We start from the raw sequence: 24929 nt of genomic DNA, 5'->3' as shown, positions 1-24929 counted from the left end.
GTGTCTGGAATGTTGCACCCGAGTACCAGGAGAGGAAAACTGAGACATATTTGAACACCTCTCCCGTTCACATGGTTGATCATACTCTGGGTTCCACATGCATGTTTTAGCTGAAGGAAGAATACCTTAAACCTGGAGAGTTGAGACCCGTGTAATGGGTACCATGCAATATGACTTCAAAGGGTCTTCATTTGCTCACCGAACCTCTCCAATCCTATCACTGCTGCGTTTATGCCCCTGTACACACGCTTGATTCTCTTTTGGAGACATAGCAATCTATAGGTTTTAAGATACTTACTAGTCAGGTACATTCTTAGGCGTTTAATATGCGGTGTTGAGTCCATTTCGTTGAGCAAGGAGTAGCTCTTGTCTATTCCATATTTGGCTTAAGGAACTTTATCTGTGCTCATTTCAATCTCTGGTTTTATGCAGCACCCCAACTCACCTTTCCCCTTAAGCAAGCATAAGTTGGTTTTCTAAATTTGAGACCCTTTTCTGTTCTGTAATTCAGTTCCTGTGTAGCCAAGTTTACATTCCGTGTATTAGTGATAATTTATGATGTTTCTTTTTCTGTGTGACTTATTTCAGTTAGAATCATCATACCTGAATCCACTCATTGTGCTGCTACGGGCCTGATGACACAGATTTCATTGCTGAGTGATATTGCTTTGTAAGTAAATACCACAACTTCTTTATCCAGTTTTCACTTTCTGCGATGTTGAACTTGTACTGTAAACGAGGTTCTTGTAAACAGAGCCGTTCCAAACTTTGGGGTGGCTGTGTCTTTTTCATTTTAATTTCCCTAAGCTATAGGACCATAAGTGGAAGTGCCCTAGGTTCTGTTGCTTTGTTTTTTAGTTGTTTCAGGAAACACCATACACTTCTCCCAAGTGGTTCTTGGCAATTTACATCCCGCCCATCAGCATAACAAGGCTCCCAGTTCTCCATGGCCTGTCCTGCCTTTCTGGATTTTACACTTTTTTCAGATGGCCCTTTTGACCGGGGGGAAGTGAGACTTCATTGTAGTGCAGATTTCCTTTGCAAGCTTGCTTGGTTGGCCAAAAAGTGCGTATGCGTTTTTTCCTGAATATATTCAGGAAAAAACGCATACGCCCTTTTTGGCCAAGTGCATCATTGTGGACGTTCTGCCTCTTTTCCTATGCTTTCAATGCAATTCCAGTCTACCTCCTGAAATCGGTTTCCTGCAATTCTGCCCCGCTTTCAAGTCCTCTTGGCAGCCTTACTTCAGTCTATTTTTGGACGATAGCTGTCATTTATAACTCTGCAGGTTTGTGAATTACAGTGCCCCTGAGCTCCTTTCTTCAACTCGCTTTCTTGTGACCTGGCCGCAACACCGCAGGATGGCTTCAGGCCCTAATCTGGTTCCGGCCCGGCATGCTGAGCCTTTGGTTAATTCCTCTTCCTGGTGGGAAATGAGAGTTGAATTTGCCCGTCCAGACACCTCCAGCTAGCCTCTCATTGGTTCTCGCTATTCCTGTTCATCTTCCGCAGAAATTGCAAACTGGGCCAAACAGGAGGTTAAAGGGACTGACTCTCCAAGTGGGGAGAGTGTTAGTAAAGCGTCTGGAATGTTGCACCCGAGTACCAGGGGAGGAAAACTGAGACATATTTGAACACGTCTCCCGTTCACATGGTTGATCATACTCTGGGTTCCACATGCATGTTTTAGCTGAAGGAAGAATACCTTAAACCTGGAGAGTTGAGACCCGTGTAATGGGTACCATGCAATATGACTTCAAAGGGTCTTCATTTGCTCACCGAACCTCTCCAATCCTATCACTGCTGCGTTTATGCCCCTGTACACACGCTTGATTCTCTTTTGGAGACATAGCAATCCATAGGTTTTAAGATACTTACTAGTCAGGTACATTCTTAGGCGTTTAATATGGGGTTTTGAGTCCATTTCGTTGAGCAAGGAGTAGCTCTTGTCTATTCCATATTTGGCTTAAGGAACTTTATCTGTGCTCATTTCAATCTCTGGTTTTATGCAGCACCCAAACTCACCTTTCCCCTTAAGCAAGCATAAGTTGGTTTTCTGAATTTGAGAACCTGTTCTGTTTTGGAATGCAGTTCCTGTGTAGCCAAGTTTACATTCCGTGTATTAGTGATATCTTATGATGTTTCTTTTTCTGTGTGACTTATTTCAGTTAGAATCATCATACCTGAATCCACTCATTGTGCTGCTAAGGGCCTGATGACACAGATTTCATTGCTGAGTGATATTGCTTTGTAAGTAAATACCACAACTTCTTTATCCATTTTTCACTTTCTGCGATGTTGAACTTGTACTGTAAACGAGGTTCTTGTAAACAGAGCCGTTCCAAACTTTGGGGTGGCTGTGTCTTTTTCATTTTAATTTCCCTAAGCTATAGGGCCATAAGTGGAAGTGCCCTAGGTTCTGTTGCTTTGTTTTTTAGTTGTTTCAGGAAACACCATACACTTCTCCCAAGTGGTTCTTGGCAATTTACATCCCGCCCATCAGCATAACAAGGCTCCCAGTTCTCCATGGCCTGTCCTGCCTTTCTGGATTTTACACTTTTTTCAGATGGCCCTTTTGACCGGGGGGAAGTGAGACTTCATTGTAGTGCAGATTTCCTTTGCAAGCTTGCTTGGTTGGCCAAAAAGGGCGTATGCGTTTTTTCCTGAATATATTCAGGAAAAAACGCATACGCCCTTTTTGGCCAAGTGCATCATTGTGGACGTTCTGCCTCTTTTCCTATGCTTTCAATGCAATTCCAGTCTACCTCCTGAAATCGGTTTCCTGCAATTCTGCCCCGCTTTCAAGTCCTCTTGGCAGCCTTACTTCAGTCTATTTTTGGACGATAGCTGTCATTTATAACTCTGCAGGTTTGTGAATTACAGTGCCCCTGAGCTCCTTTCTTCAACTCGCTTTCTTGTGACCTGGCCGCAACACTGCAGGATGGCTTCAGGCCCTAATCTGGTTCCGGCCCGGCATGCTGAGCCTTTGGTTAATTCCTCTTCCTGGTGGGAAATGAGAGTTGAATTTGCCCGTCCAGACACCTCCAGCTAGCCTCTCATTGGTTCTCGCTATTCCTGTTCATCTTCCGCAGAAATTGCAAACTGGGCCAAACAGGAGGTTAAAGGGACTGACTCTCCAAGTGGGGAGAGTGTTAGTAAAGCGTCTGGAATGTTGCACCCGAGTACCAGGGGAGGAAAACTGAGACATATTTGAACACGTCTCCTGTTCACATGGTTGATCATACTCTGGGTTCCACATGCATGTTTTAGCTGAAGGAAGAATACCTTAAACCTGGAGAGTTGAGACCCGTGTAATGGGTACCATGCAATATGACTTCAAAGGGTCTTCATTTGCTCACCGAACCTCTCCAATCCTATCACTGTTGCGTTTATGCCCCTGTACACACGCTTGATTCTCTTTTGGAGACATAGCAATCTATAGGTTTTAAGATACTTACTAGTCAGGTACATTCTTAGGCGTTTAATATGCGGTGTTGAGTCCATTTCGTTGAGCAAGGAGTAGCTCTTGTTTATTCCATATTTGGCTTAAGGAACTTTATCTGTGCTCATTTCAATCTCTGGTTTTATGCAGCACCCCAACTCACCTTTCCCCTTAAGCAAGCATAAGTTGGTTTTCTAAATTTGAGACCCTGTTCTGTTCTGTAATTCAGTTCCTGTGTAGCCAAGTTTACATTCCGTGTATTAGTGATATCTTATGATGTTTCTTTTTCTGTGTGACTTATTTCAGTTAGAATCATCATACCTGAATCCACTCATTGTGCTGCTAAGGGCCTGATGACACAGATTTCATTGCTGAGTGATATTGCTTTGTAAGTAAATACCACAACTTCTTTATCCATTTTTCACTTTCTGCGATGTTGAACTTGTACTGTAAACGAGGTTCTTGTAAACAGAGCCGTTCCAAACTTTGGGGTGGCTGTGTCTTTTTCATTTTAATTTCCCTAAGCTATAGGACCATAAGTGGAAGTGCCCTAGGTTCTGTTGCTTTGTTTTTTAGATGTTTCAGGAAACACCATACACTTCTCCCGAGTGGTTGTTGGCAATTTACATCCCGCCCATCAGCATAACAAGGCTCCCAGTTCTCCATGGCCTGTCCTGCCTTTCTGGATTTTACACTTTTTTCAGATGGCCCTTTTGACCGGGGGGAAGTGAGACTTCATTGTAGTGCAGATTTCCTTTGCAAGCTTGCTTGGTTGGCCAAAAAGTGCGTATGCGTTTTTTCCTGAATATATTCAGGAAAAAACGCATACGCCCTTTTTGGCCAAGTGCATCATTGTGGACGTTCTGCCTCTTTTCCTATGCTTTCAATGCAATTCCAGTCTACCTCCTGAAATCGGTTTCCTGCAATTCTGCCCCGCTTTCAAGTCCTCTTGGCAGCCTTACTTCAGTCTATTTTTGGACGATAGCTGTCATTTATAACTCTGCAGGTTTGTGAATTACAGTGCCCCTGAGCTCCTTTCTTCAACTCGCTTTCTTGTGACCTGGCCGCAACACCGCAGGATGGCTTCAGGCCCTAATCTGGTTCCGGCCCGGCATGCTGAGCCTTTGGTTAATTCCTCTTCCTGGTGGGAAATGAGAGTTGAATTTGCCCGTCCAGACACCTCCAGCTAGCCTCTCATTGGTTCTCGCTATTCCTGTTCATCTTCCGCAGAAATTGCAAACTGGGCCAAACAGGAGGTTAAAGGGACTGACTCTCCAAGTGGGGAGAGTGTTAGTAAAGAGTCTGGAATGTTGCACCCGAGTACCAGGGGAGGAAAACTGAGACATATTTGAACACGTCTCCCGTTCACATGGTTGATCATACTCTGGGTTCCACATGCATGTTTTAGCTGAAGGAAGAATACCTTAAACCTGGAGAGTTGAGACCCGTGTAATGGGTACCATGCAATATGACTTCAAAGGGTCTTCATTTGCTCACCGAACCTCTCCAATCGTATCACTGCTGCGTTTATGCCCCTGTACACACGCTTGATTCTCTTTTGGAGACATAGCAATCCATAGGTTTTAAGATACTTACTAGTCAGGTACATTCTTAGGCGTTTAATATGGGGTTTTGAGTCCATTTCGTTGAGCAAGGAGTAGCTCTTGTCTATTCCATATTTGGCTTAAGGAACTTTATCTGTGCTCATTTCAATCTCTGGTTTTATGCAGCACCCCAACTCACCTTTCCCCTTAAGCAAGCATAAGTTGGTTTTCTGAATTTGAGAACCTGTTCTGTTTTGGAATGCAGTTCCTGTGTAGCCAAGTTTACATTCCGTGTATTACTGATATCTTATGATGTTTCTTTTTCTGTGTGACTTATTTCAGTTAGAATCATCATACCTGAATCCACTCATTGTGCTGCTAAGGGCCTGATGACACAGATTTCATTGCTGAGTGATATTGCTTTGTAAGTAAATACCACAACTTCTTTATCCATTTTTCACTTTCTGCGATGTTGAACTTGTACTGTAAACGAGGTTCTTGTAAACAGAGCCGTTCCAAACTTTGGGGTGGCTGTGTCTTTTTCATTTTAATTTCCCTAAGCTATAGGACCATAAGTGGAAGTGCCCTAGGTTCTGTTGCTTTGTTTTTTAGTTGTTTCAGGAAACACCATACACTTCTCCCAAGTGGTTCTTGGCAATTTACATCCCGCCCATCAGCATAACAAGGCTCCCAGTTCTCCATGGCCTGTCCTGCCTTTCTGGATTTTACACTTTTTTCAGATGGCCCTTTTGACCGGGGGGAAGTGAGACTTCATTGTAGTGCAGATTTCCTTTGCAAGCTTGCTTGGTTGGCCAAAAAGGGCGTATGCGTTTTTTCCTGAATATATTCAGGAAAAAACGCATACGCCCTTTTTGGCCAAGTGCATCATTGTGGACGTTCTGCCTCTTTTCCTATGCTTTCAATGCAATTCCAGTCTACCTCCTGAAATCGGTTTCCTGCAATTCTGCCCCGCTTTCAAGTCCTCTTGGCAGCCTTACTTCAGTCTATTTTTGGACGATAGCTGTCATTTATAACTCTGCAGGTTTGTGAATTACAGTGCCCCTGAGCTCCTTTCTTCAACTCGCTTTCTTGTGACCTGGCCGCAACACTGCAGGATGGCTTCAGGCCCTAATCTGGTTCCGGCCCGGCATGCTGAGCCTTTGGTTAATTCCTCTTCCTGGTGGGAAATGAGAGTTGAATTTGCCCGTCCAGACACCTCCAGCTAGCCTCTCATTGGTTCTCGCTATTCCTGTTCATCTTCCGCAGAAATTGCAAACTGGGCCAAACAGGAGGTTAAAGGGACTGACTCTCCAAGTGGGGAGAGTGTTAGTAAAGCGTCTGGAATGTTGCACCCGAGTACCAGGGGAGGAAAACTGAGACATATTTGAACACGTCTCCTGTTCACATGGTTGATCATACTCTGGGTTCCACATGCATGTTTTAGCTGAAGGAAGAATACCTTAAACCTGGAGAGTTGAGACCCGTGTAATGGGTACCATGCAATATGACTTCAAAGGGTCTTCATTTGCTCACCGAACCTCTCCAATCCTATCACTGTTGCGTTTATGCCCCTGTACACACGCTTGATTCTCTTTTGGAGACATAGCAATCTATAGGTTTTAAGATACTTACTAGTCAGGTACATTCTTAGGCGTTTAATATGCGGTGTTGAGTCCATTTCGTTGAGCAAGGAGTAGCTCTTGTTTATTCCATATTTGGCTTAAGGAACTTTATCTGTGCTCATTTCAATCTCTGGTTTTATGCAGCACCCCAACTCACCTTTCCCCTTAAGCAAGCATAAGTTGGTTTTCTAAATTTGAGACCCTGTTCTGTTCTGTAATTCAGTTCCTGTGTAGCCAAGTTTACATTCCGTGTATTAGTGATATCTTATGATGTTTCTTTTTCTGTGTGACTTATTTCAGTTAGAATCATCATACCTGAATCCACTCATTGTGCTGCTAAGGGCCTGATGACACAGATTTCATTGCTGAGTGATATTGCTTTGTAAGTAAATACCACAACTTCTTTATCCATTTTTCACTTTCTGCGATGTTGAACTTGTACTGTAAACGAGGTTCTTGTAAACAGAGCCGTTCCAAACTTTGGGGTGGCTGTGTCTTTTTCATTTTAATTTCCCTAAGCTATAGGACCATAAGTGGAAGTGCCCTAGGTTCTGTTGCTTTGTTTTTTAGATGTTTCAGGAAACACCATACACTTCTCCCGAGTGGTTGTTGGCAATTTACATCCCGCCCATCAGCATAACAAGGCTCCCAGTTCTCCATGGCCTGTCCTGCCTTTCTGGATTTTACACTTTTTTCAGATGGCCCTTTTGACCGGGGGGAAGTGAGACTTCATTGTAGTGCAGATTTCCTTTGCAAGCTTGCTTGGTTGGCCAAAAAGTGCGTATGCGTTTTTTCCTGAATATATTCAGGAAAAAACGCATACGCCCTTTTTGGCCAAGTGCATCATTGTGGACGTTCTGCCTCTTTTCCTATGCTTTCAATGCAATTCCAGTCTACCTCCTGAAATCGGTTTCCTGCAATTCTGCCCCGCTTTCAAGTCCTCTTGGCAGCCTTACTTCAGTCTATTTTTGGACGATAGCTGTCATTTATAACTCTGCAGGTTTGTGAATTACAGTGCCCCTGAGCTCCTTTCTTCAACTCGCTTTCTTGTGACCTGGCCGCAACACCGCAGGATGGCTTCAGGCCCTAATCTGGTTCCGGCCCGGCATGCTGAGCCTTTGGTTAATTCCTCTTCCTGGTGGGAAATGAGAGTTGAATTTGCCCGTCCAGACACCTCCAGCTAGCCTCTCATTGGTTCTCGCTATTCCTGTTCATCTTCCGCAGAAATTGCAAACTGGGCCAAACAGGAGGTTAAAGGGACTGACTCTCCAAGTGGGGAGAGTGTTAGTAAAGAGTCTGGAATGTTGCACCCGAGTACCAGGGGAGGAAAACTGAGACATATTTGAACACGTCTCCCGTTCACATGGTTGATCATACTCTGGGTTCCACATGCATGTTTTAGCTGAAGGAAGAATACCTTAAACCTGGAGAGTTGAGACCCGTGTAATGGGTACCATGCAATATGACTTCAAAGGGTCTTCATTTGCTCACCGAACCTCTCCAATCGTATCACTGCTGCGTTTATGCCCCTGTACACACGCTTGATTCTCTTTTGGAGACATAGCAATCCATAGGTTTTAAGATACTTACTAGTCAGGTACATTCTTAGGCGTTTAATATGGGGTTTTGAGTCCATTTCGTTGAGCAAGGAGTAGCTCTTGTCTATTCCATATTTGGCTTAAGGAACTTTATCTGTGCTCATTTCAATCTCTGGTTTTATGCAGCACCCCAACTCACCTTTCCCCTTAAGCAAGCATAAGTTGGTTTTCTGAATTTGAGAACCTGTTCTGTTTTGGAATGCAGTTCCTGTGTAGCCAAGTTTACATTCCGTGTATTACTGATATCTTATGATGTTTCTTTTTCTGTGTGACTTATTTCAGTTAGAATCATCATACCTGAATCCACTCATTGTGCTGCTAAGGGCCTGATGACACAGATTTCATTGCTGAGTGATATTGCTTTGTAAGTAAATACCACAACTTCTTTATCCATTTTTCACTTTCTGCGATGTTGAACTTGTACTGTAAACGAGGTTCTTGTAAACAGAGCCGTTCCAAACTTTGGGGTGGCTGTGTCTTTTTCATTTTAATTTCCCTAAGCTATAGGACCATAAGTGGAAGTGCCCTAGGTTCTGTTGCTTTGTTTTTTAGTTGTTTCAGGAAACACCATACACTTCTCCCAAGTGGTTCTTGGCAATTTACATCCCGCCCATCAGCATAACAAGGCTCCCAGTTCTCCATGGCCTGTCCTGCCTTTCTGGATTTTACACTTTTTTCAGATGGCCCTTTTGACCGGGGGGAAGTGAGACTTCATTGTAGTGCAGATTTCCTTTGCAAGCTTGCTTGGTTGGCCAAAAAGGGCGTATGCGTTTTTTCCTGAATATATTCAGGAAAAAACGCATACGCCCTTTTTGGCCAAGTGCATCATTGTGGACGTTCTGCCTCTTTTCCTATGCTTTCAATGCAATTCCAGTCTACCTCCTGAAATCGGTTTCCTGCAATTCTGCCCCGCTTTCAAGTCCTCTTGGCAGCCTTACTTCAGTCTATTTTTGGACGATAGCTGTCATTTATAACTCTGCAGGTTTGTGAATTACAGTGCCCCTGAGCTCCTTTCTTCAACTCGCTTTCTTGTGACCTGGCCGCAACACTGCAGGATGGCTTCAGGCCCTAATCTGGTTCCGGCCCGGCATGCTGAGCCTTTGGTTAATTCCTCTTCCTGGTGGGAAATGAGAGTTGAATTTGCCCGTCCAGACACCTCCAGCTAGCCTCTCATTGGTTCTCGCTATTCCTGTTCATCTTCCGCAGAAATTGCAAACTGGGCCAAACAGGAGGTTAAAGGGACTGACTCTCCAAGTGGGGAGAGTGTTAGTAAAGCGTCTGGAATGTTGCACCCGAGTACCAGGGGATGAAAACTGAGACATATTTGAACACGTCTCCCGTTCACATGGTTGATCATACTCTGGGTTCCACATGCATGTTTTAGCTGAAGGAAGAATACCTTAAACCTGGAGAGTTGAGACCCGTGTAATGGGTACCATGCAATATGACTTCAAAGGGTCTTCATTTGCTCACCAAACCTCTCCAATCCTATCACTGCTGCGTTTATGCCCCTGTACACACGCTTGATTCTCTTTTGGAGACATAGCAATCCATAGGTTTTAAGATACTTACTAGTCAGGTACATTCTTAGGCGTTTAATATGGGGTTTTGAGTCCATTTCGTTGAGCAAGGAGTATCTCTTGTCTATTCCATATTTGGCTTAAGGAACTTTATCTGTGCTCATTTCAATCTCTGGTTTTATGCAGCACGCCAACTCACCTTTACCCTTAAGCAAGCATAAGTTGGTTTTCTAAATTTGAGACCCTGTTCTGTTCTGTAATTCAGTTCCTGTGTAGCCAAGTTTACATTCCGTGTATTACTGATATCTTATGATGTTTCTTTTTCTGTGTGACTTATTTCAGTTAGAATCATCATACCTGAATCCACTCATTGTGCTGCTAAGGGCCTGATGACACAGATTTCATTGCTGAGTGATATTGCTTTGTAAGTAAATACCACAACTTCTTTATCCATTTTTCACTTTCTGTGATGTTGAACTTGTACTGTAAACGAGGTTCTTGTAAACAGAGCCGTTCCAAACTTTGGGGTGGCTGTGTCTTTTTGATTTTAAATTCCCTAAGCTATAGGACCATAAGTGGAAGTGCCCTAGGCTCTGTTGCATTGTTTTTTAGATGTTTCAGGAAACACCATACACTTCTCCCGAGTGGTTGTTGGCAAATTACATCCCGCCCATCAGCATAACAAGGCTCCCAATTCTCCATGGCCTGTCCTGCCTTTCTGGATTTTACACTTTTTTCAGATGGCCCTTTTGACCGGGGGGATGTGAGACTTCATTGTAGTGCAGATTTCCTTTGCAAGCTTGCTTGGTTGGCCAAAAAGGGCGTATGCGTTTTTTCCTGAATATATTCAGGAAAAAACGCATACGCCCTTTTTGGCCAAGTGCATCATTGTGGACGTTCTGCCTCTTTTCCTATGCTTTCAATGCAATTCCAGTCTACCTCCTGAAATCGGTTTCCTGCAATTCTGCCCCGCTTTCAAGTCCTCTTGGCAGCCTTACTTCAGTCTATTTTTGGACGATAGCTGTCATTTATAACTCTGCAGGTTTGTGAATTACAGTGCCCCTGAGCTCCTTTCTTCAACTCGCTTTCTTGTGACCTGGCCGCAACACCGCAGGATGGCTTCAGGCCCTAATCTGGTTCCGGCACGGCACGCTGAGCCTTTGGTTAATTCCTCTTCCTGGTGGGAAATGAGAGTTGAATTTGCCCGTCCAGACACCTCCAGCTAGCCTCTCATTGGTTCTCGCTATTCCCGTTCATCTTCCGCAGAAATTGCAAACTGGGCCAAACAGGAGGCTAAAGGGACTGACTCTCCAAGTCGAGAGAGTGTTAGTAAAGCGTCTGGAATGTTGCACCCGAGTACCAGGGGAGGAAAACTGAGACATATTTGAACACGTCTCCCGATCACATGGTTGATCATACTCTAGGTTCCACATGCATGTTTTAGCTGAAGGAAGAATACCTGAAACCTGGGTAGTTGAAACCCGTGGAATGGGTACCATGCAATATGACTTCAAAGGGACTTCATTTGCTCACGAACCTCTCCAATCCTATCACTGCTGCGTTTATGCCCCTGTACACATGCTTGATTCTCTTTCGGAGACATAGCAATCCATAGGTTTTAAGATACTTACTAGTCAGGTACATTCTTAGGCGTTTAATATGGGGTGTTGAGTCCATTTCGTTGAGCAAGGAGTAGCTCTTGTCTATTCCATATTTGGCTTAAGGAACTTTATCTGTGCTCATTTCAATCTCTGGTTTTATGCAGCACCCCAACTCACCTTTCCCCTTAAGCAAGCATAAGTTAGTTTTCTAAATTTGAGACCCTGTTCTGTTCTGTAATTCAGTTCCTGTGTAGCCAAGTTTACATTCCGTGTATTACTGATATCTTATGATGTTTCTTTTTCTGTGTGACTTATTTCAGTTAGAATCATCATACCTGAATCCACTCATTGTGCTGCTAAGGGCCTGTTGACACAGATTTCATTGCTGAGTGATATTGCTTTGTAAGTAAATACCACAACTTCTTTATCCATTTTTCACTTTCTGCGATGTTGACCTTGTACTGTAAACGAGGTTCTTGTAAACAGAGCCGTTCCAAACTTTGGGGTGGCTGTGTCTTTTTGATTTTAATTTCCCTAAGCTATAGGACCATAAGTGGAAGTGCCCTAGGTTCTGTTGCTTTGTTTTTTAGTTGTTTCAGGAAACACCATACACTTCTCCCAAGTGGTTGTTGGCAATTTACATCCCGCCCATCAGCATAACAAGGCTCCCAGTTCTCCATGGCCTGTCCTGCCTTTCTGGATTTTACACTTTTATCAGATGGCCCTTTTGACCGGGGGGAAGTGAGACTTCATTGTAGTGCAGATTTCCTTTGCAAGCTTGCTTGGTTGGCCAAAAAGGGCGTATGCGTTTTTTCCTGAATATATTCAGGAAAAAACGCATACGCCCTTTTTGGCCAAGTGCATCATTGTGGACGTTCTGCCTCTTTTCCTATGCTTTCAATGCAATTCCAGTCTACCTCCTGAAATCGGTTTCCTGCAATTCTGCCCCGCTTTCAAGTCCTCTTGGCAGCCTTACTTCAGTCTATTTTTGGACGATAGCTGTCATTTATAACTCTGCAGGTTTGTGAATTACAGTGCCCCTGAGCTCCTTTCTTCAACTCGCTTTCTTGTGACCTGGCCGCAACACCGCAGGATGTCTTCAGGCCCTAATCTGGTTCTGGCCCGGCACGCTGAGCCTTTGGTTAATTCCTCTTCCTGGTGGGAAATGAGAGTTATATTTGCCCATCCAGACACCTCCAGCTAGTCTTTCATTTGTTCTCGCTATTCCTGTTCATCTTCCGCAGAAATTGCAAACTGGGCCAAACAGGAAGTTAAAGGGACTGACTCTCCAAGTGGGGAGAGTGTTAGTAAAGTGTCTGGAATGTTGCACCCGAGTACCAGGGTACGAAAACTGAGACATATTTGAACACGTCTCCCGATCACATGGTTGATCATACTCTAGGTTCCACATGCATGTTTTAGATGAAGGAAGAATACCTTAAACCTGGAGAGTTGAAACCCGTGGAATGGGTACCATGCAATATGACTTCAAAGGGTCTTCATTTGCTCACGAACCTCTCCAATCCTATCACTGCTGCGTTTATGCCCCTGTACACATGCTTGATTCTCTTTCGGAGACATAGCAATCCATCGGTTTTAAGATACTTACTAGTCAGGTGCATTCTTAGGCGTTTAATATGGGGTTTTGTGTCCATTTTGTTGAGCAAGGAGTAGCTCTTGTGTATTCCATATTTGGCTTAAGGAACTTTATCTGTGCTCATTTCAATCTCTGGTTTTATGCAGCACCCCAACTCACCTTTCACCTTAAGCAAGCATAAGTTGGTTTTCTAAATTTGAGACCCTGTTCTGTTTTGGAATGCAGTTCCTGTGTAGCCAAGTTTACATTCCGTGTATTAGTGATATCTTATGATGTTTCTTTTTCTGTGTGACTTATTTCAGTTAGAATCATCGTACCTGAATCCACTCATTATGCTGCTACGGGCCTGATGACATAGATTTCATTGCTGAGTGATACTCCATTGTACGTAAGTACCACAAGTTCTTTATCCATTTTTCACTTTCTGTGATATTGAACTTGTACGGTAAACGAGGTTCTTGTAAACGGAGGCGTCCCAAACTTTGGGGTGGCTGTGTCTTTTTGATTTTAATTTCCCTAAGCTATAGGACCATAAGCGAAAGTGCCCTCGGCTCTGTTGCTTGGTTTTTTAGATGTTTCAGGAAACACCATACACTTCTCCTGAATGTCTGTTGGCAATTTACATCCCGCCCATCAGCATAACAAGGCTCCCAGTTCTCCATGGCCTGTCCTGCCTTTCTGGATTTTACACTTTTTTCAGATGGCCCTTTTGACCGGGGGGAAGTGAGACTTCATTGTAGTGCAGATTTCCTTTGCAAGTTTGCTTGGTTGGCCAAAAAGGGCGTATGCGTTTTTTCCTGAATATATTCAGGAAAAAACGCATACGCCCTTTTTGGCCAAGTGCATCATTGTGGACGTTCTGCCTCTTTTCCTATGCTTTCAATGCAATTCCAGTCTACCTCCTGAAATCGGTTTCCTGCAATTCTGCCCCACTTTCAAGTCCTCTTGGCAGCCTTACTTCAGTCTATTTTTGGACGATAGCTGTCATTTATAACTCTGCAGGTTTGTGAATTACAGTGCCCCTGAGCTCCTTTCTTCAACTCGCTTTCTTGTGAGCTGGCCGCAACACCGCAGGATGGCTTCAGGCCCTAATCTGATTCCGGTACGGCACGCTGAGCCTTTGGTTATTTCCTCTTCCTGGTGGGAAATGAGAGTTAAATTTGCCCGTCCAGACATCTCCAGCTCACCTCTCATTGGTTCTCGCTATTCCTGTTCATCTTCCGCAGAAATTGGAAACTGTGCCAAACAGGAGGTTAAAGGCGCTGAGTCTCCAAGTGGGGAGAGTGTTAGTAAAGCGTCTGGAATGTTGCACCCGAGTACCAGGGTACGAAAACTGAGACATATTTGAACACGTCTCCCGATCACATGGTTGATCATACTCTAGGTTCCACATGCATGTTTTAGCTGAAGGAAGAATACCTTAAACCTGGAGAGTTAAGACCCGTGTAATGGGTACCATGCAATATGACTTAAAAGGGTCTTCATTTGCTCACCGAACCTCTCCAATCCTATCACTGCTGCGTTTATGCCCCTGTACACATGCTTGATTCTCTTTCGGAGACATAGCAATCCATAGGTTTTAAGATACTTACTAGTCAGGTACATTCTTAGGCGTTTAATATGGGGTTTTGAGTCCATTTCGTTGAGCAAGGAGTAGCTCTTGTCTATTCCATATTTGGCTTAAGGAACTTTATCTGTGCTCATTTCAATCTCTGGTTTTATGCAGCACCCCAACTCACCTTTCCCCTTAAGCAAGCATAAGTTGGTTTTCTAAATTTGAGACCCTGTTCTGTTTTGGAATGCAGTTCCTGTGTAGCCAAGTTTACATTCCGTGTATTAGTGATATCTTATGATGTTTCTTTTTCTGTGTGACTTATTTCAGTTAGAATCATCATACCTGAATCCACTCATTATGCTGCTACGGGCCTGATGACATAGATTTCATTGCTGAGTGATACTGCATTGTACGTAAGTACCACAAGTTCTTTATCCATTTTTCACTTTCTGTGATATTGAACTTGTACGGTAAACGAGGTTCTTGTAAACGGAGGTGTCCCAAACTTTGGGGTGGCTGTGTCTTTTTGCTTTTAATTACCCTAAGCTATAGGACCATAAGTGGAAGTGCCCTAGGCTCTGATGCTTTGTTTTTTAGATGTTTCAGGAAACACCATACACTTCTCCTGAGTGTCTGTTGGCAATTTACATCCCGCCCATCAGCATAACAAGGCTCCCAGTTCTCCATGGCCTGTCCTGCCTTTCTGGAGTTTACACTTTTTTCAGATGGCCCTTTTGACCGGGGAGAAGTGAGACTTCATTGTAGTGCAGATTTCCTTTGCAAGTTTGCTTGGTTGGCCAAAAAGGGCGTATGCGTTTTTTCCTGAATATATTCAGGAAAAAACGCATACGCACTTTTTGGCCAAGTGCATCATTGTGGACGTTCTGCCTCTTTTCCTATGCCTTCAATGCAATTCCAGTCTACCTCCTGAAATTGGTTTCCTGCAATTCTGCCCCGATTTCAAGTCCTCTTGGCAGCCTTACTTCAGTCTATTTTTGGACGATAGCTGTCATTTATAACTCTGCAGGTTTGTGAATTACAGTGCCCCTGAGCTCCTTTCTTCAACTCGCTTTCTTGTGACCTGGCCGCAACACCGCAGGATGTCTACAGGCCCTAATCTGGTTCCGGCACGGCACGCTGAGCCTTTGGTTAATTCCTCTTCCTGGTGGGAAATGAGAGTTAAATTTGCCCATCCAGACACCTCCAGCTAGTCTCTCATTGGTTCTCGCTATTCCTGTTCTTCTTCCACAGAAATTGCAAACTGGGCCAAACAGGAGGTTAAAGGGACTGACTCTCCAAGTGGGGAGAGTGTTAGTAAAGCGTCTGGAATGTTGAACCCGAGTACCAGGGTACGAAAACTGAGACATATTTGAACACGTCTCCCGATCACATGGTTGATCATAATCTAGGTTCCACATGCATGTTTTAGCTGAAGGAACAATACCTTAAACCTGGAGAGTTGAGACCCGTGGAATGGGTACCATGCAATATGACTTCAAAGGGTCTTCATTTGCTCACGAACCCCTCCAATCCTATCACTGCTGCATTTATGCCCATGTACACATGCTTGATTCTCTTTCGGAGACATAGCAATCCATAGGTTTTAAGATACTTACTAGTCAGGTACATTCTTAGGCGTTTAATATGCGGTGTTGAGTCCATTTCGTTGAGCAAGGAGTAGCTCTTGTCTATTCCATATTTGGCTTAAGGAACTTTATCTGTGCTCATTTCAATCTCTGGTTTTATGCAGCACCCCAACTCACCTTTCCCCTTAAGCAAGCATAAGTTGGTTTTCTAAATTTGAGACCCTGTTCTGTTCTGTAATTCAGTTCCTGTGTAGCCAAGTTTACATTCCGTGTATTACTGATATCTTATGATGTTTCTTTTTCTGTGTGACTTATTTCAGTTAGAATCATCATACCTGAATCCACTCATTGTGATGCTAAGGGCCTGATGACACAGATTTCATTGCTGAGTGATATTGCTTTGTAAGTAAATACCACAACTTCTTTATCCATTTTTCACTTTCTGCGATGTTGAACTTGTACTGTAAACGAGTTTCTTGTAAACAGAGCCATTCCAAACTTTGGGGTGGCTGTGTCTTTTTGATTTTAATTTCCCTAAGCTATAGGACCATAAGTGGAAGTGCCCTAGGTTCTGTTGCTTTGTTTTTTAGATGTTTCAGGAAACACCATACACTTCTCCCAAGTGGTTGTTGGCAATTTACATCCCGCCCATCAGCATAACAAGGCTCCCAGTTCTCCATGGCCTGTCCTGCCTTTCTGGATTTTACACTTTTTTCAGATGGCCCTTTTGACCGGGGGGAAGTGAGACTTCATTGTAGTGCAGATTTCCTTTGCAAGCTTGCTTGGTTGGCCAAAAAGGGCGTATGCGTTTTTTCCTGAATATATTCAGGAAAAAACGCATACGCCCTTTTTGGCCAAGTGCATCATTGTGGACGTTCTGCCTCTTTTCCTATGCTTTCAATGCAATTCCAGTCTACCTCCTGAAATCGGTTTCCTGCAATTCTGCCCCGCTTTCAAGTCCTCTTGGCAGCCTTACTTCAGTCTATTTTTGGACGATAGCTGTCATTTATAACTCTGCAGGTTTGTGAATTACAGTGCCCCTGAGCTCCTTTCTTCAACTCGCTTTCTTGTGACGTGGCCGCAACACCGCAGGATGTCTTCAGGCCCTAATCTGGTTCTGGCACGGCACGCTGAGCCTTTGGTTAATTCCTCTTCCTGGTGGGAAATGAGAGTTATATTTGCCCATCCAGACACCTCCAGCTAGTCTCTCATTGGTTCTCGCTATTCCTGTTCATCTTCCGCAGAAATTGCAAACTGGGCCAAACAGGAAGTTAAAGGGACTGACTCTCCAAGTGGGGAGAGTGTTAGTAAAGCGTCTGGAATGTTGCACCCGAGTACCAGGGTACGAAAACTGAGACATATTTGAACACGTCTCCCGATCACATGGTTGATCATACTCTAGGTTCCACATGCATGTTTTAGCTGAAGGAAGAATACCTTAAACCTGGGTAGTTGAAACCCGTGGAATGGGTACCATGCAATATGACTTCAAAGGGTCTTCATTTGCTCACCGAACCTCTCCAATCCTATCACTGCTGCGTTTATGCCCCTGTACACATGCTTGATTCTCTTTCGGAGACATAGCAATCCATAGGTTTTAAGATACTTACTAGTCAGGTACATTCTTAGGCGTTTAATATGGGGTGTTGAGTCCATTTCGTTGAGCAAGGAGTAGCTCTTGTCTATTCCATATTTGGCTTAAGGAACTTTATCTGTGCTCATTTCAATCTCTGGTTTTATGCAGCACCCCAACTCACCTTTCCCCTTAAGCAAGCATAAGTTGGTTTTCTAAATTTGAGACCCTGTTCTGTTCTGTAATTCAGTTCCTGTGTAGCCAAGTTTACATTCCGTGTATTACTGATATCTTATGATGTTTCTTTTTCTGTGTGACTTATTTCAGTTAGAATCATCATACCTGAATCCACTCATTGTGATGCTAAGGGCCTGATGACACAGATTTCATTGCTGAGTGATATTGCTTTGTAAGTAAATACCACAACTTCTTTATCCATTTTTCACTTTCTGCGATGTTGAACTTGTACTGTAAACGAGTTTCTTGTAAACAGAGCCGTTCCAAACTTTGGGGTGGCTGTGTCTTTTTGATTTTAATTTCCCTAAGCTATAGGACCATAAGTGGAAGTACCCTAGGTTCTGTTGCTTTGTTTTTTAGATGTTTCAGGAAACACCATACACTTCTCCCAAGTGGTTGTTGGCAATTTACATCCCGCCCATCAGCATAACAAGGCTCCCAGTTCTCCATGGCCTGTCCTGCCTTTCTGGATTTTACACTTTTTTCAGATGGCCCTTTTGACCGGGGGGAAGTGAGACTTCATTGTAGTGCAGATTTCCTTTGCAAGCTTGCTTGGTTGGCCAAAAAGGGCGTATGCGTTTTTTCCTGAATATATTCAGGAAAAAACGCATACGCCCTTTTTGGCCAAGTGCATCATTGTGGACGTTCTGCCTCTTTTCCTATGCTTTCAATGCAATTCCAGTCTACCTCCTGAAATCGGTTTCCTGCAATTCTGCCCCGCTTTCAAGTCCTCTTGGCAGCCTTACTTCAGTCTATTTTTGGACGATAGCTGTCATTTATAACTCTGCAGGTTTGTGAATTACAGTGCCCCTGAGCTCCTTTCTTCAACTCGCTTTCTTTTGAGCTGGCCGCAACACCGCAGGATGTCTTCAGGCCCTAATCTGGTTCTGGCACGGCACGCTGAGCCTTTGGTTAATTCCTCTTCCTGGTGGGAAATGAGAGTTAAATTTGCCCGTCCAGACACCTCCAGCTAGTCTTTCATTGGTTCTCGTTATTCCTGTTCATCTTCCACAGAAATTGCAAACTGGGCCAAACAGGAAGTTAAAGGAACTGACTCTCCAAGTGGGGAGAGTGTTAGTAAAGCGTCTGGAATGTTGCACCCGAGTACCAGGGTACGAAAACTGAGACATATTTGAACACGTCTCCCGATCACATGGTTGATCATACTCTAGGTTCCACATGCATGTTTTAGCTGAAGGAAGAATACCTTAAACCTGGGTAGTTGAAACCCGTGGAATGGGTACCATGCAATATGACTTCAAAGGGTCTTCATTTGCTCACGAACCTCTCCAATCCTATCACTGCTGCGTTTATGCCCCTGTACACATGCTTGATTCTCTTTCGGAGACATAGCAATCCATAGGTTTTAAGATACTTACTAGTCAGGTACATTCTTAGGCGTTTAATATGGGGTTTTGTGTCCATTTCGTTGAGCAAGGAGTAGCTCTTGTGTATTCCATATTTGGCTTAAGGAACTTTATCTGTGCTCATTTCAATCTCTGGTTTTATGCAGCACCCCAACTCACCTTTCCCCTTAAGCAAGCATAAGTTGGTTTTCTAAATTTGAGACCCTGTTCTGTTTTGGAATGCAGTTCCTGTGTAGCCAAGTTTCCATTCCGTGTATTAGTGATATCTTATGATGTTTCTTTTTCTGTGTGACTTATTTCAGTTAGAATCATCGTACCTGAATCCACTCATTATGCTGCTAAGGGCCTGATGACACAGATTTCATTGCTGAGTGATATTGCTTTGTAAGTAAATACCACAACTTCTTTATCCATTTTTCACTTTCTGCGATGTTGAACTTGTACTGTAAACGAGGTTCTTGTAAACAGAGCCGTTCCAAACTTTGGGGTGGCTGTGTCTTTTTGATTTTAATTTCCCTAAGCTATAGGACCATAACTGGAAGTGCCCTAGGTTCTGTTGCTTTGTTTTTTAGTTGTTTCAGGAAACACCATACACTTCTCCCAAGTGGTTGTTGGCAATTTACATCCCGCCCATCAGCATAACAAGGCTCCCAGTTCTCCATGGCCTGTCCTGCCTTTCTGGATTTTACACTTTTATCAGATGGCCCTTTTGACCGGGGGGAAGTGAGACTTCATTGTAGTGCAGATTTCCTTTGCAAGCTTGCTTGGTTGGCCAAAAAGGGCGTATGCGTTTTTTCCTGAATATATTCAGGAAAAAACGCATACGCCCTTTTTGGCCAAGTGCATCATTGTGGACGTTCTGCCTCTTTTCCTATGCTTTCAATGCAATTCCAGTCTACCTCCTGAAATCGGTTTCCTGCAATTCTGCCCCGCTTTCAAGTCCTCTTGGCAGCCTTACTTCAGTCTATTTTTGGACGATAGCTGTCATTTATAACTCTGCAGGTTTGTGAATTACAGTGCCCCTGAGCTCCTTTCTTCAACTCGCTTTCTTGTGACCTGGCCGCAACACCGCAGGATGTCTTCAGTCCCTAATCTGGTTCCGGCACGGCACGCTGAGCCTTTGGTTAATTCCTCTTCCTGGTGGGAAATGAGAGTTATATTTGCCCATCCAGACACCTCCAGCTAGTCTTTCATTGGTTCTCGCTATTCCTGTTCATCTTCCACAGAAATTGCAAACTGGGCCAAACAGGAAGTTAAAGGAACTGACTCTCCAAGTGGGGAGAGTGTTAGTAAAGCGTCTGGAATGTTGCACCCGAGTACCAGGGTACGAAAACTGAGACATATTTGAACACGTCTCCCGATCACATGGTTGATCACACTCTAGGTTCCACATGCATGTTTTAGATGAAGGAAGAATACCTTAAACCTGGGTAGTTGAAACCCGTGGAATGGGTACCATGCAATATGACTTCAAAGGGTCTTCATTTGCTCACGAACCTCTCCAATCCTATCACTGCTGCGTTTATGCCCCTGTACACATGCTTGATTCTCTTTCGGAGACATAGCAATCCATAGGTTTTAAGATACTTACTAGTCAGGTGCATTCTTAGGCGTTTAATATGGGGTTTTGTGTCCATTTCGTTGAGCAAGGAGTAGCTCTTGTGTATTCCATATTTGGCTTAAGGGACTTTATCTGTGCTCATTTCAATCTCTGGTTTTATGCAGCACCCCAACTCACCTTTCACCTTAAGCAAGCATAAGTTGGTTTTCTAAATTTGAGACCCTGTTCTGTTTTGGAATGCAGTTCATGTGTAGCCAAGTTTACATTCCGTGTATTAGTGATATCTTATGATGTTTCTTTTTCTGTGTGACTTATTTCAGTTAGAATCATCATACCTGAATCCACTCATTATGCTGCTACGGGCCTGATGACATAGATTTCATTGCTGAGTGATACTGCATTGTACGTAAGTACCACAAGTTCTTTATCCATTTTTCACTTTCTGTGATATTGAACTTGTACGGTAAACGAGGTTCTTGTAAACGGAGGCGTCCCAAACTTTGGGGTGGCTGTGTCTTTTTGATTTTAATTTCCCTAAGCTATAGGACCATAAGCGCAAGTGCCCTCGGCTCTGTTGCTTGGTTTTTTAGATGTTTCAGGAAACACCATACACTTCTCCTGAGTGTCTGTTGGCAATTTACATCCCGCCCATCAGCATAACAAGGCTCCCAGTTCTCCATGGCCTGTCCTGCCTTTCTGGATTTTACACTTTTTTCAGATGGCCCTTTTGACCGGGGGGAAGTGAGACTTCATTGTAGTGCAGATTTCCTTTGCAAGCTTGCTTGGTTGGCCAAAAAGGGCGTATGCGTTTTTTCCTGAATATATTCAGGAAAAAACGCATACGCCCTTTTTGGCCAAGTGCATCATTGTGGACGTTCTGCCTCTTTTCCTATGCTTTCAATGCAATTCCAGTCTACCTCCTGAAATCGGTTTCCTGCAATTCTGCCCCACTTTCAAGTCCTCTTGGCAGCCTTACTTCAGTCTATTTTTGGACGATAGCTGTCATTTATAACTCTGCAGGTTTGTGAATTACAGTGCCCCTGAGCTCCTTTCTTCAACTCGCTTTCTTATGGCCTGGCCGCAACACCGCAGGATGTCTTCAGGCCCTAATCTGGTTCTGGCACGGCACGCTGAGCCTTTGGTTAATTCCTCTTCCTGGTGGGAAATGAGAGTTAAATTTGCCCATCCGGACACCTCCAGCTATTCTTTCATTGGTTCTCGCTATTCCTGTTCATCTTCCACAGAAATTGCAAACTGGGCCAAACAGGAGGTTAAAGGGACTGACTCTCCAAGTCGGGAGAGTGTTAGTAAAGCGTCTGGAAAGTTGCACCCGAGTACCAGGGTACGAAAACTGAGACATATTTGAACACGTCTCCCGATCACATGGTTGATCATACTCTAGGTTCCACATGCATGTTTTAGCTGAAGGAATAATACCTTAAACCTGGGTAGTTGAAACCCGTGGAATGGGTACCATGCAATATGACTTCAAAGGGTCTTCATTTGCTCACGAACCTCTCCAATCCTATCACTGCTGCGTTTATGCCCCTGTACACATGCTTGATTCTCTTTCAGAGACATAGCAATCCATAGGTTTTAAGATACTTACTAGTCAGGTACATTCTTAGGTGTTTAATATGGGGTGTTGTGTCCATGTCGTTGAGCAAGGAGTAGCTCTTGTCTATTCCATATTTGGCTTAAGGAACTTTATCTGTGCTCATTTCAATCTCTGGTTTTATGCAGCACCCCAACTCACCTTTGCCCTTAAGCAAGCATAAGTTAGTTTTCTAAATTTGAGACCCTGTTCTGTTCTGTAATTCAGTTCCTGTGTAGCCAAGTTTCCATTCCGTGTATTACTGATATCTTATGATGTTTCTTTTTCTGTGTGACTTATTTCAGTTAGAATCATCATACCTGAATCCACTCATTGTGCTGCTAGGGGCCTGATGACACAGATTTCATTGTTGAGTGATATTGCTTTGTAAGTAAATACCACAACTTCTTTATCCATTTTTCACTTTCTGCGATGTTGAACTTGTACTGTAAACGAGGTTCTTGTAAACAGAGCCGTTCCAAACTTTGGGGTGGCTGTGTCTTTTTGATTTTAATTTCCCTAAGCTATAGGACCATAAGTGGAAGTGCCCTAGGTTCTGTTGCTTTGTTTTTTAGTTGTTTCAGGAAACACCATACACTTCTCCCAAGTGGTTCTTGGCAATTTACATCCCGCCCATCAGCATAACAAGGCTCCCAGTTCTCCATGGCCTGTCCTGCCTTTCTGGATTTTACACTTTTATCAGATGGCCCTTTTGACCGGGGGGCAGTGAGACTTCATTGTAGTGCAGATTTCCTTTGCAAGCTTGCTTGGTTGGCCAAAAAGGGCGTATGCGTTTTTTCCTGAATGTATTCAGGAAAAAACGCATACGCCCTTTTTGGCCAAGTGCATCATTGTGGACGTTCTGCCTCTTTTCCTATGCTTTCAATGCAATTCCAGTCTACCTCCTGAAATCGGTTTCCTGCAATTCTGCCCCGCTTTCAAGTCCTCTTGGCAGCCTTACTTCAGTATATTTTTGGACGATAGCTGTCATTTATAACTCTGCAGGTTTGTGAATTACAGTGCCCCTGAGCTCCTTTCTTCAACTCGCTTTCTTTTGAGCTGGCCGCAACACCGCAGGATGGCTTCCGGCCCTAATCTGGTTCCGGCACGGCACGCTGAGCCTTTGGTTATTTCCTCTTCCTGGTGGGTAATGAGAGTTAAATTTGCCCGACCAGACACCTCCAGCTAGTCTCTCATTGGTTCTCCCTATTCCTGTTCATCTTCCGCAGAAATTGCAAACTGGGCCAAACAGGAGGTTAAAGGCGCTGACTCTCCAAGTGGGGAGAGTGTTAGTAAAGCGTCTGGAATGTTGCACCCGAGTACCAGCGTACGAAAACTGAGACATATTTGAGCACGTCTCCCGATCACATGGTTGATCATACTCTAGGTTCCACATGCATGTTTTAGATGAAGGAAGAATACCTTAAACCTGGGTAGTTGAAACCCGTGGAATGGGTACCATGCAATATGACTTCAAAGGGTCTTCATTTGCTCACGAACCTCTCCAATCCTATCACTGCTGCGTTTATGCCCCTGTACACATGCTTGATTCTCTTTCGGAGACATAGCAATCCATAGGTTTTAAGATACTTACTAGTCAGGTGCATTCTTAGGCGTTTAATATGGGGTTTTGTGTCCATTTCGTTGAGCAAGGAGTAGCTCTTGTGTATTCCATATTTGGCTTAAGGAACTTTATCTGTGCTCATTTCAATATCTGGTTTTATGCAGCACCCCAACTCACCTTTCCCCTTAAGCAAGCATAAGTTGGTTTTCTAAATTTGAGACCCTGTTCTGTTTTGGAATGCAGTTCCTGTGTAGCCAAGTTTACATTCCGTGTATTAGTGATATCTTATGATGTTTCTTTTTCTGTGTGACTTATTTCAGTTAGAATCATCGTACCTGAATCCACTCATTATGCTGCTACGGGCCTGATGACATAGATTTCATTGCTGCGTGATACTGCATTGTACGTAAGTACCACAAGTTGTTTATCCATTTTTCACTTTCTGTGATATTGAACTTGTACGGTAAACGAGGTTCTTGTAAACGGAGGCGTCCCAAACTTTGGGGTGGCTGTGTCTTTTTGATTTTAATTTCCCTAAGCTATAGGACCATAAGCGCAAGTGCCCTCGGCTCTGTTGCTTTGTTTTTTAGATGTTTCAGGAAACACCATACACTTCTCCTGAGTGTCTGTTGGCAATTTACATCCCGCCCATCAGCATAACAAGGCTCCCAGTTCTCCATGGCCTGTCCTGCCTTTCTGGATTTTACACTTTTTTCAGATGGCCCTTTTGACCGGGGGGAAGTGAGACTTCATTGTAGTGCAGATTTCCTTTGCAAGCTTGCTTGGTTGGCCAAAAAGGACGTATGCGTTTTTTCCTGAATATATTCAGGAAAAAACGCATACGCCCTTTTTGGCCAAGTGCATCATTGTGGACGTTCTGCCTCTTTTCCTATGCTTTCAATGCAATTCCAGTCTACCTCCTGAAATCGGTTTCCTGCAATTCTGCCCCGCTTTCAAGTCCTCTTGGC

At 43.8% G+C, this 24929-nt stretch overlaps 1 long non-coding RNA gene across 4 annotated transcripts in view; it reads left to right on the top strand.

Annotated features, from left to right (window-relative positions):
- Nucleotides 1–24929, top strand: part of LOC307181126 — an 872172-nt gene that overhangs the window by 286180 nt on the left and 561063 nt on the right. The window lies entirely within an intron of this gene.

This window comes from Stenella coeruleoalba, assembly GCF_951394435.1.
Source record: "Stenella coeruleoalba genome assembly, contig: scaffold_33, whole genome shotgun sequence".
Classification (NCBI taxonomy): domain Eukaryota; kingdom Metazoa; phylum Chordata; class Mammalia; order Artiodactyla; family Delphinidae; genus Stenella; species Stenella coeruleoalba.
Note: the sequence above shows the minus strand (reverse complement) of the source record. Positions and strands in the feature narration are given on the sequence as shown.